At 36.6% G+C, this 14,310-nt stretch overlaps 1 protein-coding gene across 2 annotated transcripts in view; it reads right to left on the bottom strand.

Moving 5' to 3' along the window:
- LOC126506109 (contactin-4) overlaps window positions 1-14,310 on the bottom strand; it is a 997,903-nt gene that overhangs the window by 686,387 nt on the left and 297,206 nt on the right. The gene's annotated exons all lie outside the window — the stretch shown is intronic.

Below are 14,310 nucleotides of genomic sequence, written 5' to 3'. Positions count from 1 at the left end.
TGCTATAATATGTATAGGTGCCGGAACTGCAGATCCAATGTTACACATCTCTGTGACACAGGACAACAGACTATCTAAGAGCAGCCCCAGAGAGGGCCTAGTATCAAAAGGGTAACAGAAGCCAGAAGCCTCGAACCAGACCAATGACTCATTTCAACAAATAGTGATAAAGAAGTCTGAACTAAAGAATATATACAATGTGGGACTCACTGGACCACACTACAACTTGCATGTTGAGACTTTTTTGCTTGTTCGGGTTTTATTTTTAAATTTGTTTTATTTTGGGGGGAGATTGCAAGGGCAGAGAAAGGAAGTAAGGTGACAGGAAATGAATGGGATTGGTATGCAAGATTTTAAAGGCCATATATACTACTTGATTTGAGTGGTGACCACATAAGCACACACACATATGTGTATACACACACATTATACACACACATGTATATATATAAGGTATATATATATATATATATATATATATATATACATACATACCTTAAAACCAGAGTTTTTTCCCTCTTTACTGTGAGCTGTATGTGTCTGTCCATATGTGTATGAGTATACTCATTGTGTATGCATGTCGAGAGGCTTGGTGTTGCCTTGGCTTTTCTTTCTCTAACACTCTTTGTCTTCTTTTGGGGAGAGAGTCTCTTGCTTCATGTAGGTGGGCCTTCTGTCTTTGTGTTACTTTCATTGGTTAATAATGAGACTGCCTTGGCCTTTTGATTAGGGCTGAAAATTAGGTTGGCGGAGTAGACAGAACAGAATGCTGGGAAGAGGGGAAGTGATTCAGACGCCATAGCTCTCCTCTCTGAGATGGATGCAGGTTAGAATCTTCCCAGTAAGCCACCACCTCATGGTGCTACACACATTAATAGAGATGGGTTAATCAAAATGTGAGAGTTAGGATCCTACTTCATGTTCTGGCTTTGTGGGAGCCTAGCCAGTTTGAATGTTCACCTTCCTAGACCAGGAAGGAGGGGGAGGACTTTGGACTTACCACAGGGCAGGGAACCCTGACTGCCCTTCAGACTGGAGAGGGAGGGAGAGAGGAGTGGGAGGAGGGGAAGAGGAGGGGGAGGAGGGGGAGGGAAATGGGAGGCGGGGAGGAGGCGGAAATTTTTTTTTTTCAATAAAAAATTATATTACAAAAAAAAAGATGTGAGAGTTAGCCAGTAAGAGGATAGAGCTAATGGGCCAAGCAGTGTTTAAATGAATACAAGTTGTGTGTTGTTCTTTTGGGTGTAAAGCTAACCATGCGGGGGGCTGGGCGGGATGAAAAGCAGGCCTGCCCACCTCATCACTACACTTCCTGACTCTGAAGTTTGTCATTTTGACTACTCTGGCTGGTTAACAGGTTCCCAGGATCCCCTTGTCTCCATCATCCACCTAGCACTAGGAAGAAAGATATGTGCCTCCACGTTTGGCTTTTATGTGGGTGTTGGAAACACAGACATGCCTCCTTGTGCTTGTGGGGCATGTACTTTACACACAGATGATTCTCTCCTTCCTAAATCTAAGCTTTACTTTTTCAGAATGTAAATGATAATGAATTGAGAACAGAGGAGGGGTTCTTTATACCACAACACAGAATCAAAGCAAAGGGCTGTGAAACAATGAATTCACAAAAACAGGTCAGAGAAAAAGGAAATTACTTTTACAATGATTTTTGTATATTATTATATGGGGGAAGGAGAGACTATGAGAGGGAAAAATGATGGGGTGGCGGAAGAGGGAGACAGGAAGGGAGTGTCTCTTGACTAAAAAAAATAAGGAATTTTGGGATTATCAGTTTAAAGAACAACCAAACTTCTTTGTGGAAAGTTAATCTAAAAGAAAATTATAAAATTAAAATAAACAAAGGAACACAAAAACATCCTAAATGGTGAAATATACTACGTTCTAATTTCCAGATGTTTTATATTAATATTCTTTTCATTCATAAAAGACATTTAATCATGGAATTCTTCATAAGAGTGCAGCTTATTTTCCGGATTGCATTAAATAAATACGTCAATTCTTCCAAAGAAAGAAATCCATAACACGAATGTCAGTTTGCGAGATGATTAAATAATAATCACAGGGGATGACTCTACATCTACGTCCATATCATTTTATATATTCAGTCTAACTGAAAGACAGACAGAAAGCTTGTCCACATTTATTGGCTTGAAGCTTGTTCTAAAAGCACATAATTACAAAAGTCATACAAAATTTAATGAAAAGATTTAAGGAAGAGTTCTGACACTTTAGTATAATAAAGTATTTAGGTCTGCTTGACCATGATCCTGCAGTATAAGACTATACTGCTTTTTTTCAATATGAAAGTAGAAAAGATGATATATATTTAAGCTTATTCACATGAATAAGCTGCTCAAATCTTGGTTTGTGGTATCTCCAGGAAAGGACATTTATGCTAAGTAATAACATTGAAATACATCTGAAATTGATTTTCAGCATGGATATAGTCTTCAGACCCGTATAACTGAGATATAGCTTTCTACTGACTGTTATTTTGACCAATAACAGTGAAATGGGCTATACAATATATGAGGTTATGAGATGGAATATAGAGTTGAGGAATAAAATGCTATCTTCAAATATCCTTTGAGAGGTTAAATGGGAGGATTATAATTTTACAACTGTCAAGAGAAGGAATTAATTTTATATTGCTTTCTATTTCCACTGCCTGATGTGGTAAAACTGAATGAATAGGAGCCCATTGTCTTCATTCATTAATTTCAAGAGACTACTGGAAGATGGAAATCTTTTTTGAATTATTATACCTCTGAAACAGTCTTCATATAAATACTGCAATAGAAAAGTCTGTTCTCTTACAAATGTAAATGTTGTCAAAAAGATAGTTATAGACATGCTGCCAACATGGATTTTCTTTTTTTTTTTTCCTTTTGGGTTTTTTGAGACAGGGTTTCTCTGTAGTTTTGGGGCTGGCCTGGAACTAGCTCTTATAGATCAGGCTGACCTCAAACTCACAGAGATCTGCTTGCCTCTGTGTCCCAAGTGCTAGAATTAAAGGTATGTACCACCATCGCCCGGCTGCCTATATGGATTTTCAATGCCTACCCCTTCATATAGTTTTTCTGAGGGGCTTTTGCCTTGCTATATTCACCAAGATCAAACTTTATCAAGAGGTATATAGAAATTAAATTAAAAATTGTTATCAATTGCATGTCACTAATTCTTTTCTCTTTCAGAAATCTCTCATGTGTGAATATTGTGTGTTGAACATAATATACTCTCTCACCTTTCCCCCTAAATATTGCTTTCCTCAGTGCCCGTGCACAATACTACTACCAGTCATTTAATATAAAGCTATACAATTTTATGTGATGAAATAAAATCCAGAGACCACAACTGAATATGAATATTTACCTTTCTGACATTGACTTAACTTGCTTTATATAATTGTCCTCAATTAGATTCATTTCCCCCCAGAGAACATAACTTCATTCTTCTTTAAATCTAAAATAATTTCATTGTGCATAAGTAGCACATTCTCTTCATCTGGTTCTCTGTTGCTGGACACCTAGATTGGTTCTGTAATGTAGCTGTGCTACAGTCAACGCTGATGTGTAATCATCTCTGCATTATGTTCTTGTGGGTACCTTCAAATAAATACCTTGAAGCGATATAGCTTACTCAATGATAGATCTATTTCTAGTGTTTTGTTAAAAATTTATTTATCTATCCCAGTTCCCACTCCCTCCCCTCCTCCAGCTCCCTCCACCTTCCTCTCATCACACCGCCATCCACTCCTCAGAGAGGGTGAAGTTTCCCATAGGGAATCAACAAAGTCTAGCACATTACTTTGAGGCAGTATCAAGGCCCTCCCCACTATATCTAGACTGAGAAAGGTATCCATCCAAAGAGAATTGGTTATAAAAAGTCAATACAAGCAGTAGGGATAAATCCTGGCCTCACTGCCAGTGGCCCCACAGTCTGCCCCAACCATACAACTGTCACCCACATTTGGAAGGCCTAATTTGATCATATGTTGGTTCCCTTGCTGTCAGGCCAGAGTTAGTGAGCTCCCATTAATTAGCTCAGGTAAACTGTTTCATTGGGTGTCCCCATCATGGTCTTGACCTCTTTGCTCATATTTTTACTTCTCCCACTCTTCGACTAAACTTTGGGAGCTCAGCCATGGTGTTTTATTTATCTATTCATTTTAAAGAAAACCTGAAAATGGTCAAACTTACTTCATGGAGGTTACATTACATTATATTTCTGTTGAGATTCAAACCCAGAGAACATGGCTTAGGTGAGTATTTAACATATCAAAGTGAACCTAGCTCCCAGTTTTTTCTAGTATCCCTCAGTTCCTATCTTTTACAGAACATGACTGGCATCCTTAGCCATTTACCCTGATCTCCAGCCATGACTGTACTGTCCTTCTACCAGAGGCTCCTCCCTATAAAACCTAGGCATTTTGATTACCTGCCCTTTTTTAATTTTGGCCTTCTGACTGCTACACCTGGTTCCCCTTTATCCTCTCCCCCTTTCCCTTTTTCTCTTCCCCTTCCCACAAAGCTCAGCTTAGTCTGGCCATGTCCTCTGTGGATGTGTGCATGAGATCTCCCACATGTCCCCATCTCTTCCCTTTATCTACAATAAACTTTCTCTTGCACCCTACCTAAGAGCACTTATGTTCTTTCCTTTCCTTTTTATTTATTTTTTTCATTCAGTTATCACCAGCAGTGGGTCAGGGTTCGATCTTGTCCAAACCTATACAAACATTTGTTTTCTTTTCTTTCTTTTGACAGGTGTTTTTTTTTTTCCCCCACTAAGACAGGGTTTCTCTGCCTTAATAGCCTGGCTGTCCTGGATCTTTCTTTGTAAACCAACCAGTCCCTGTCCTGTAACTCACAGACTCAGATCCTCTTGCCTCTTTCTCTGCCTCTTGAGTGCTGGCATTAAAGGGCTGTGCCATTTTTCCCAGCTATTGTTTGTTTTCTTGATGGATGATATTCAGCCTGGAATCTCAATGAAGTTTTGATTTGCATTTCTCAGTACATCATGAACATAAACCTACATTAATTATATTAGTACAAGTAAATACAACTGTATGACTAAACTATAGTGGTGTGGGATTTTCCTCTGTATACTGTGAATATTTTTTTATCACCATTGGTTAATAAAGATACTTCTTTGGCTTATGTCAGGGCAGAATATAGTCAGGTGGGAAATCCAAACAGATACATATAGAAAAAGTAGGCTGAGTCAAAGGGGGACCATGTAGCTGCTGAAGGAGAAAGCTGACAGAACCATACCAGTCAGCCACAACATTGTGCAGATTAATAGAAATGGGTTAATTTAAGATGTAAGAGCTAGCTAGAAATATGTCTGAGCCATTGGTCAAACAATAATGTAATCAATAAAATTTTCATGTGATTATTCAGGTCTGGGTGGCCAGAAAATGAAAAAGGAATTTCTATTTACACTGTGGCATTAATAATTGCTGCTTATTTTATAAAATATTAAAAATTTTATCAATGACTTAACAGAGTATAGCCACAATATGGTAATAGACACAAACAAGCCAGTATTAGTCAAATAATTTTTATGACAAAATGCAGGTTACCATTTTTGATAAGTGTCTCACTTATCCCATGCATATTCCATGTCATTCCTTATGTATTATATATTAGATATATAATGTATGTGAGCATACTTGTAGGATATATTTGAATCATATATCCTTTCCTTATTTTAAATAAGATGGGATATGAAGATATTTTCTTGATTATGTCTTTGAAAATTATTATTAAAGCACAGCCTAATCATTCTTATATAATTAAAATAACAATGACTGCAACATAACCTGGAAATATTGACTAGGAAATTATAAACTCCCACCCAAAAATTTATCTCTTCTGTCTTGGAACTTATTATATAGAACGACGAAAGAAGCATTGCAGTGAAAGCTAGAAATTACTCAGAACTTGAAAAGGATGAATAAGTGTTTAGTTTCATAGAAACCTGAGAGAATTACTTAATTCTCTGTGATTTGTAACGCTTTAGAAGTTAGAGTTTTGTTACTAAAAAACTTTTCATATCCCAATCCATCTATTTTCATCCTCTTGTAGCAAAACAAATGTATAAATGTGCAGGACAGTCTTATAAACACAAAGTTTCTGTTTCATTGATTAGCAGGAGAATCAAATTTCCGTTCTAAAAATACTGCTAAGTTTGTGTATAAAGAAATTTTGAAATAAGATTTTTAAAAATTCTCCAAAATGTAACATTTTGAAAATCAGAAATCTTAGTAAGTTTATCAGCAAGAGTGTCCTCAGTCTTATTATCTAAACATTAACAAAATTGTTCCAAGATGCTTCATAAAAGCTCCTGAGGCTCAAAACCACTATGATACCGACATCTAAGAATACCAACTTCTATTCTTCAGTGAAAGTATGCTTGCTTACTATTGATAAGCTCAGTATTTTTATCTTAAGTATAGATTATGCAATTCCCAATGTGAATAATCCATTTCTGCCCTCCACTTGAGAGGCATCATTGTCAGAGAGGAGGAAAGATTTTCCAACTTCACAATTTATTAAACAAACCATAACTGTGGTACCATCACTGCTGCTTGGTGTCCTTGCCAGGGAACTGTTGGCAAGATATTCCCCTAAATGAGAATTATAAATTAAGCCCCTCACTACTTTCTTCTCCTAAAGTACATTTCCTAATATTTAATTTATAAATCATCTCCCAGATGTATTAGTAATAAATGGCTGAAGGCGGCAGACAGGTTTCCAACAGGAAAGCCTTATACTTCCCATTTACTGGGAGGCCTCATTAAAAAGGCATCAGGAGAAAACACAATGAAAACAACCTTGTGAACCTTTGTAATTGGTCCCAAGGGGTATGTGACTCTCAGGGTATCGATACAGAATTGCTCTAGTTCAAATTCCCTCCCAGGTGGTGTAGAAAATATCTACCTGCTGATATACAATACATAAAAAATAGTTGATTATGATAATTTTTAAAGCAAAAAATTACTGCTTGGGTTTAGATATTCTCTCCTTAAAACATTATTTGCAAGGAAAGGCTTGGTGGTAATAAACATAGCAAATTAGAATAATCAAATATATTCATCAGGAATATAGAGTTAGAGGTACAGGGATATATACATCTGTATATACTATTAGGTACGGGTATGGCAGCAATAATTATGAGGCATCATAGAGGGGTCATTTTATGAAGACTTGTTTTGCTTAATTTACTTCTTGGATCAGATGGGGGTATAGTTGGAAAGAATACTGAAGGAGATGACTGGAAAGGGGGTCACTTCAGGGTCAACTAGAAATCAGGTACAAAGGAAACTCCCAAAAGTCTATAAAGATGACCCCAGCTAAGAGCCTCGCAATAGAGAATATGTAGCCTGAACTGGCCACCTCCTGTGACCAGTGGAGGGATTGGGAGACCAACCCAATAATATGAACTTCCATCTACAGTCTGTATGGTGCATGGCATGTGGTGAGGTAAAAGTGGCACAGAGATTATAGGAGTGCTCAACCAATGACTGGTCAAGGCTGAGATCCATGCCAGGAGATTGAACCCAGCCCTGGCACTACCTGGAGTGACAGTATCCAGAGGCTGAATGGCCCAGAGACTAAGGATAGAAACAAACATGACTGGAGAAAAAAAAATCAATGTCAACAATATTCTGCTATACTCAAAGATTGGTGCTTAGCCCAATAGTCATCAGAGAGGCTTCATACAGCAACTGGTGGAAAAAGAGGTAGAGATTCATAGTCAAACATTAGGCCAAGCTCTGGAACCCTGCTAAAGAGAGAGAAGAAAGAAAGTAGGAACCAGAGGGGCCAAGGACACCACCAGGAAACTCATAGAATCAACTAAGCTGGGCTCATAGAAGCTCACAGAGACTGAATCCACAAACTGGAAGCCTGCATGGGACTGACCTCTGCATAGATGTGACAGGTGTGTAGTTTGGTCTTATTATGGAACTCCTAAAAGTGGAAGCAGTTATCTCTCTTGCAATTTCACTGGCTTTGGGAACCCTACTCTTTACATTGGGTTACCTTACCCAGCTTTAATACAAAGCTTTACTGTAACTTGATATGCCATGTTTTCTGTTGCTATTCGTGGCAGGCCTGCCTTTTTCTGTATAGGCAGGAGTGGCTGAGGGGGCCATAGGGAAGTTGGGAGAAGGGAATGGGAGGAGAGGAGGAAGGGGAAACTGATGTTGGAATGTAAAATAACCAGACCAATGATGACTCGGAGAAGAATGGACTAAAGAGTACACAGCTGTGACACTACAGCTTCCAGGAGGAGATTCCTCTTTCTCTCTCTCTGTCTCTCTCTGTCTCTGTCTCCCTCTCTCTTTCTCTCTCTCTCTTTCTCTTTCAATCTCTCCCTCTGCTTCCATCTGCCTCTTTTTAGCCCCACCCCATGTGTGTGTGTGTGTGTGTGTGTGAGAGTGTGTGTGTGTGTGTGTGTGTGTGGTTTAGCTTTCGTTTTTTCTTTTAAATTTTGTTTTAATTTTAGGGGAAGTTTGCCAAATAAAATGGATGGAGACATAAGTGGAATCAAGGTGTATGATGTGAAATCCATAGAGAATTAAGAAACGTTAATAGAAAAAAATCTTATTCTGGACTCTCAGATATTTATTGTCTTCTATGTGGTAAATAGATAACTGTAGCTTATATTTTGTAAGTGCCTGTGTCCTTTGCTGTGGTCCCTTCCTTCCTAACACATCATTGTCTTTTGGTGGCAAACAAGTTCCAGGCTCATTTGTGATTTGGCATAATGTGCCATATTAAACACAAATCAATGATGGGAAAAATCTATCAAATGAAAAGTTCAGGAGTTTGGGCAATGGAATAGATGCTTCCGACATGATAAAACATCACTAAATTCATCTACAAAGGATGCAGAGAGCAGAACCTCGGAAGGGAGGGGCAGCAATCTAAGTGAAGCATTTTCTGCAGACCCGTCTCAATCACCTGTCAAGAAACACTTGCCTACGCTGGCTCAATCATCATTCTATTGAATCAAATGTCAGAAATAATCAGAGACATAGACTCTGTCCAGCTTACTTTATTACAGCCAAGCATATGCTCTCTGCCTCAGCAGCAGCTCTAAGACATTATACATTCTAAACCTTGCTCCTCTGAGAGATATTCAAAGTCCAGGTACAAATGTACTGGTGAAAAGATTACTTCGGTAAGATTAAAATACCAAATCTCTCAAGCTTCTCTATTAGAGTTTACCTGGAAATGCACTGTGGTGAACGAACAGCCATACTTGTGCAGCAGAAGTTTTAACCTCTACAAAGTTCTGTAGTCTATCTGAAGAGAAAACTATTATTAACTATAAACAGATTTGGGATTCCAGAGGACACAATCACACTGCATGTACAGTTCACTCTGAATAAGAAAGAAATACATCTTCCTCTCCTGTGTTTATCTTCAGTCTCTTGATTTACTCAGATTCTCTCTGTCAATCAATTTACTGTAGAAAAGGAAGAAAACTCAAATATGAAAAAACCTACTATTACTTGACAGAAAGAATAATATTCTGTTATAAAAGAAATACCACACAAGGGTATATTAAGGGACATTATCTTTTGTTACCCTAACTTCTGGAATGATGCTGCAAAATGGCCACCAAGCTACAGTATCTTCAATAATTGAGTGATTTCTGAATGCCAACAGGAACTGTTTATTGATCGGTTGCAAAGGAAACACAATGAAGTCAAAAGGGCATTATACAAAAACATGAGACCTGCTTTCAGAACTGGCTGCACACTAACCAGATTCTGACCTTCAGATGCTGCTTTGGGTATATCTTCCCACTGACTGAAGGAGCAAAATGATCTCCAGGGATCATTTACACACATCTACAACCACAAGATTCAAATAATGTAACTGAAATACTCTGCAAAATCGACCAAGAAGTATTGCTTTCTAAATTCAGTATTGTAAAACTGGGAAAAGTGTTCCTAATTCTATGATACATTCTGATTAAAGTTAAAATGCTGAATTTTTATTATTAAGTATATATTTTAAAGGTAGAACTCAGAACAAAACAATTATTTCCCAATGCAAATACATGCTTGAGGCCAATTTCTTTAAGTATCTACAACTATCCTCTAAGACAAACAAAAGAAAACTGTGTCTTCAATGGTAATAATTTTAAACTGGGGAAGAATGTGTATAGAAGGAATAAACATATTACCTTAGAAACTTAAATTGGAGTATTAAAGAATATTCCACCATGATGTAAATAACTTCAATGTAATCATTTAAAAACATGGAATGAAAGTCATTACAAAAATTACTATTTAATTTTGTATACTTGCAAGCACAAACTTCTTAGGAATTTAGTATTTCATTTTTAGAACTATGGTGGGCATAATTTTTATACCAACTCAGATATAGTTATGGAAAATATTAATACTTTTTAAAAACAGTTCAGGACATGGAATTGGCTTTTTTTACTCAAGTACTTATTTCCCCCAGAAATAAAAGAACAAAAAAGGGAATCAGAGAAAAGATGAATGACAAGCATCTCAAATCTTAAAATATTGTCCAAAGTAAAACTATAGAAGTTATATAAAAGATGCTTGGAAACGTTAACCTTGTGATTATTCTCAGTTTGCTTACCCTCATTAAATTGTAGTGTATAATGTATGCCATTGTATTTTCCCCTGAGATATTTCATAGCCAAAGAAATCATCCACATTTATTGATTGTATTTGAAGACAAATGAAGAGGCTATTCTTCTCAAGTAGATTTCTACCACAGCATGATTATGTGGTGAGTTGGTAATGAAGAAGCCATTTGGATTTTAATCTTCAGTGAAATAAATGCACAATTAAGTATGATTCATTCATATTCTACTTATAATCCATATAAATAGCCAAACCTATTATTACTCCAAACTAGAAATAATTGCAAGTATAATAGTAAAAACAAGGCCCTTAAAATACAATGGGGGAGTATAGATACTAACTAACTATGCCTCTACTATATACATGGCAAATACTAATGGTTTTATTTACATTGTAACTTTTCATAAATATAATCAGATAGCAAATATTAATAATCCCATTTCTAATAAAAATTAGACTCAAAGAAACAAGTAGAGGCAGTGACAGAGTGTCATGACTTAGTATCAAAAGACATAATTGCTCCCATCTCTACCTCATTTTCTTTTCACCCTTCCCATCTGCAAGTTCTAGGGAACCGTCATAGTTTTAATGATTTCTCAGTTTACCTCTTCCATACTAATTCTATAAATACATCCAAGTTTAAATACAGCTCACTGCCTAGGTCAAATTCATACTACTTTTCTCCAAAGTGATCTATGATTAGTAACTTGTCTCCTGGATTTTAAATTTGTCAACTTTGGTGTAATTTAAAACTCATTTCAGCCAAGTGGTGGTGGTTCATGCCTTCAATCTCTTCACTCAGGAGGCAAAGGCAGGTGGACATGGATATTTGAGGTTTGTTCTACAGAATGATTTCAGGACATCCAGAACTGTTGCAAAAAGAAAAAAAAAAAGTCTTAGAAAAACAGAAGTGAACCCCATGTTTCATTTAATAAATCTATGACTGAAATATCTAAGAAGCTACATTTTACAGCTTCACTTAGAATCCAAGCATATAAGTGAAAACTACAGTACTAATGAAGAGAAAGGGTCGAGTTAGACTAGGAAAGTTGATAGGCGAAGGAGCCCTCAATTGTGACCAAGATCAGAATTCATGTCTAAGTGCTAACAGAATTCTCAAGAATAATTTGCTAGTATTCAGTTTTTGGAGATGAAAAGATAATAAATAGAGGCTTCTTTTTTAAAACTCAACAAATGAATAATTTTGATGTATTGTATTTATCATGTATCTCATGATCAGTCTATTGAACATACACTGACAAATAAGCTCACAGTGACTGTGCTTATATACAAACCTTCACGCTCTCCCATAATAATGCAGGGACCAACCTTTCAAATGAAATTAATTTGTGAAAACATTATTTTTTAACTGACAGAAATAATGTAAAAGGGTCAAAATAATATCAGAGAAACAATGAAATAATATTTAGCTCTTGCCATTATTGCATTTGTGTCTAAGGTCACATCACAACCTGATTCTTTTAAAATAGAAAATGAATGAATATAAAACCATATCTTTTTTGTTTTACATCATAAAAGAAAAGGCATAGCCTTTCTGAAAATTTGAATATGAAAATTACAATTCAAGCATGCTTCAAAGTCTTTATAATATGTAATGTTCTGTTGTTTGGAGTGCTTAATTCACACTGCTTCTCAGGTCCAGAAGTAAATGAGGAAATTTATCTACTTTTAATACATTAACCTCATACAGAATTAAAACAGATTTAACTGCTGGTCTCTTAGAACCCAGTGCACATCAACAAATATGCATACAGAAGACATTGCTATCTCTCAGGTTGTTTTCACATTTAACCCGTTTTGATAAGAAATGCATTGGTTCTATTTCCCTCCTCCAAACTGTATCCCACAGAATGATTCAGATAAGCAGCCTAACTTGTTTAAGTCAAAGAACACTGTATTGGCTCTAGAGTGTTCAACGTAATAAAGTTACTGAAATTTCTATTAGTAATATGAAAGTCTACAGAGATTGAATGAACTAGTTAATTTTTAAGTAATCCCACGCAGTGTCTAACCTAGTACAACATAAGTCACGTATGTTAACCACCTTGCACATTCTAATTTATTAATCTTCTGCTAGCACAATTCAAAATCATTAGCCAGATAAAAGCTTCGGTGTCATCTCCTTGTTTAAATCATAAGGCCTGAAAATGTGATATTTGTAAATTTTTTAACAAATCTCTAGGTGTACTATTTGCTAGGATGTGGTCCTATGATTTCATACTCCAATGTACTTTTACTTGAAGATCACTGCTCTGAAATATTCACAAACTTCAAATATAAATATAAAGAATAAACAAAACCCCGATTAACAGAAGATCAATTGCATGACAACCAAATGAAGAGAAAAACTATTTTTCTGAAGGTTGTAAAACAACACTGCATTCCATATTAAGAGAAGTGGAGAAGGATTGGGAAGCTTTGTCAAGTATGAAAGCTACATACCATAGTGAGAAACAAACAGAGCCAACAGTTTTCATTGCTGTTTATTTATTTATTTTTTTTTTGAAAAATCTAACAGCCATAATTCATAAATGAGAAACAAGGTACTTACTGCATCTGACATCTGCTTTGAACATACTCTGAACCTATCGTTTGCACAACTTCAATCCCGGGTGCATTATTTATCTCTTCCTAAACAGCTGACATGTGGGTATTACACATTGCTCTCAGAAAGTCGGCTTCAACCACAGCCTTTTCACATGTCCTTCTATTTGCCTCAGCATTAGGAAACAGCCCCATTCTTCAGAGCCATCAGGATGCTTGAAGCAATCCACATCTGCTTCCTTATACAGAATTTCAAATCTAATCACAAAATAAAATCTTTCTGTCCTCCGTATTTTTTCTTAGAAACCCTAGCAAACTGAATATCCCAAGTCCCTCCACCACACCACAGAGCACTAAGTGGTAAGAATCACATTACTGCAGCTCCTTAGATTGTCACTGATAAGGTGGAGTTTTTACATTTATATTGGGTTCTCAGGAGCTCATGCCATACCATTCAAATAATTAATAATTCATGGCACCAAATTACAGTCATAGAAGGAAACAGCTTCTCTCACTAGTTCTCTCATAAGCCTTTGATTTATGTATGACAGCACAGAATAGTTCTAGGAGAGGTTAATGAAAAAAAAAAAGGAAGAAAGAAAGACAGAAAAACCTCCTAGACATAACAGTTGAGTTTTAAAATTAGGACTGCCTTGGCACAAGCTGCGTTTGTTGTGGCATCATGGGAGTTCTATTGCCTTGAGCAGTCAGTTCAAAGGGATTTATTTGAAATGAGCATCTGGTGATTATGGATGTCCAGAGCAAAGGGTGAAATGGGGGGGGGCATAGATAAGGGTAGGCAGGAAAGGCAGCTCAAGGGCCACTTTAGATGAAAACAGCAGGGCCTTCCCACTGTCTGAAAATGTAGAGTTTGACATAAAGTCTGAGAAGATATCTTAGACCTAAATCCACCTTTTTTTTTCATTGTCTTTCCAACTCAAAATAGACCATCAGGAAAAACACTCCAAGACTCCACGTGAGTGGATGCACATGTGTGTGTGTGTGTGTGTGTCTATCTGACTGTGTTTATTTCATATATGGATACAGATATACATAATTCAATATTTTTTCTAGCCATAAACTCC

This window comes from Alexandromys fortis, unplaced genomic scaffold (genome assembly GCF_014885135.2).
Source record: "Alexandromys fortis isolate MF-2015 unplaced genomic scaffold, M_Fortis_MF-2015_v1.1 scaffold_48, whole genome shotgun sequence".
Taxonomy (NCBI): Eukaryota; Metazoa; Chordata; class Mammalia; order Rodentia; family Cricetidae; genus Alexandromys; species Alexandromys fortis.
This window is presented reverse-complemented; position numbering and strand designations above follow the sequence as displayed.